The sequence below is a fragment of the Glycine soja genome, chromosome 15, assembly GCF_004193775.1.
Source record: "Glycine soja cultivar W05 chromosome 15, ASM419377v2, whole genome shotgun sequence".
Classification (NCBI taxonomy): Eukaryota; Viridiplantae; Streptophyta; class Magnoliopsida; order Fabales; family Fabaceae; genus Glycine; species Glycine soja.
In genome coordinates this window covers 32,765,964-32,768,718 of record NC_041016.1, presented here as the reverse complement: position 1 = coordinate 32,768,718, position 2,755 = coordinate 32,765,964, and positions in this window count along the sequence as shown.

The following is a 2,755-nucleotide window of genomic DNA, read 5'->3' as shown; positions in this document are numbered from 1 at the left end:
CCCATTGTTCTCTATGTTTTTGTATAGTTGCATTTCCCACTATCATTGTAGGAATGAAGGGACCAATTTCAATGACTTCCCATATATTTAAATCTATGGCTTCTATAAAGATTTGCATACTGGTTTTCCAATAGTGATAACCCTCACCATTGAAAGTAAGAGGTCTATTAATAGAATTTCAATTACTTCTTGAAGGTTTTAAACTTTAGACAAGAATCCTGCTCTGATACCACTTGTTGGACAAGTGGCCTCAATAACTTAAGAGGGAGAGGTGAATTAAGTCTTTCAAATTTCCGACTAACAAGTTTTTTAATCCCGTCTTTTAAATAATATATGATAGGCTCAGAATGTAGAAGAAGAAGCAACAACTAAATTAATAAATGTTTTTTTGTAAACGTGCAAGAAAAAATTAGTTGCAATAAAATAAACAAGATATGGGAAGAGAGAATTGCAAACTCGCTTTATACTGGTTTGACCACTTCCCGTGCCTACGTTCAGTCCTCAAGCAACCCATATGAGATTTTCCACTATCTTTGTAAACTTTTTACAACTTCTGAACACACCTTGGGATTCCTCTCCCTCGTGTTTAGGATTCTCACAAGTCAAGAGATGAACAATCTCTTGATCACAACAATGTTTTTAGAATGTACAGAAGAATTTCTCTCTTTTAGAGATGATAATACAAATTGAAGATCTTAGAAGAATACTCAATTGATTTGCAAGTGTTTGGCCAATAGTTGTTTAAAGAGCATTTGACAATTAAGTTCTCTTTTAATATCCATATCTTACTTTTTGAAGTTAGACACACATATATATAGGCCCATTATGCCTTTTCAAAATGGTTTAAAGAGATGTGTCTTTTCAAAAAGCTTTTCTGAAATTTTCTCACTGGTAATCGATTACAAGATTCTAGAATCGATTACACAGTTATATTTCTGAAGAGTCATGACTTCTCAAAGGTTTTTTTTAAATCTCTTCATTGGTGTCACAGCCTACCCTTCGGCGGGGGTGCGAAAAGGCCAAAATAAATAGGCCAAAGATGTTTGTCTCCAAGGGAGAAAAATGAGCGGAGTCGCCACCAACGTTTATTTGAGGAAAACGCTAGAAAAACTAAAAAGACGAAGGTATGCGGATTTTGAAAATGAAGGTTCAGGAGTTGTTTATGCATGGGGAAGATATTAGTGCCCTACGCGTCTGTCACAAGGGATGACAACCTTTAATCAAGTGTGCAAAACATGACTTCAAAATTATGTATTTTCTTTTTTTATATTTTTTTATGTATTTTCCCTTTTTTTATATTTTTTATTTTTTTGGGGTCGACAAGGGTATTGCCCCTGCTCTTACGTATCCTTGGGTGCGATGAGGAAATTAGACCTACGTAGTTCTTTAAGTCTGAATATTTGTTGAATTACATTATTTTTTTGTTTTTTGAAAGATTGATTTTAATTACGAACAAAAGTCGTTTAAGGCGTTGGACCTTGAAACAATCTTTTGATTTTTTTGAAAAGAGGAGAGAGTCATTAAGGCATTGGACCTTAAACGATCTCTTGATTTTTTATGAGAGGAGAAAATCGTTAAGGCGTTGGACCTTGAAACGATCTCTTGATTTTTTTGATGAAATGAAGAAGTTTATGAGTTGGTTTTATTTTGTTTTTGCTTATTAATCTTCAATCCCTTTTTTAAGATAACTTGCGGTGCTAATGATGGGTTAAAACTTACTTTGCAAAAGAAAAGCTATTACCGATGATCGAAGAAAGAGATGAAGATGCACAAAACAATAGAGATGACCCCTAAGGGTCCATAAATCAAGTTCAAATTCTTAAAAGCAAATACTAACCGGATGAAGAACGAAGAATGAATGAAGAACGACTGAAGAACGAACGAAGAACGACCGAAGAACGATGTAGAAATCGATTGTAGTCGCAATTCGACGATGTTTTAGCTTCTTTTTTCTCTTCTTTCTTCTTATTTTCTGTTCTTTCTTCTCAATTCTGGACCTCTGGACTTTGGGACCCCTTCCTCAACCTCCCTTCACGCCTATTTATAGCAAAACAAGGCATTTTGGATGAAGGTAACTCGCCCAGGCAAGCTGGTTACTTCACCATGAAGTTATTTTTTTGGTGTCCCAGGCGAGCCAGGGGTCTGAAAAAAGTGTAAAAAAGACCCTTTTGCCCTCCCTTTTGAGTATTTTCTGCATTCTTTTTTGAAACATCGAAAAACATTATGGATTGCACGACAACTGGTGTTAAGCAGCTCAATTCGGCTAGCAAGAATCAAAATGTTAGCAAATGAAGGTCCCCGGATGAAATTAGGGTATGACAGTTGCCCCTCTTTACTTTTCTTTTATTGGAAATAAAAGGGAAGTAAAGGTAAAGACACTAATTTCGTTCGAGTGATCTTGCTATTCGATCGGGCAACTGGTGAAAACCAAGGAAGTGAAACTGAGAAAACATGAGGACATTGAAGTTCTTCTCATTTTTTTTTAAAAAAGCATAAAAGATAAAGACGTCGAGTCCTATGAAGCACAAGGACAAAAGACATTGAAAAGGAGTCCTTCAAAATGTAAAGGAGCGGATGACCTTGATTGTCTCCGCAAGACAAAAGACTATGATAGTTTTTGAAAAGTAAAGGCGGATGACCCTGATTGTCTCCGCATGACGAAATACTATGATAGTCTTTGAAAAGTAAAGGTGGATGACCCTGATTGTCTCCGTAAGCCAACGGACTTGATAGTTTCTGAGGCAAAGAAGACTGT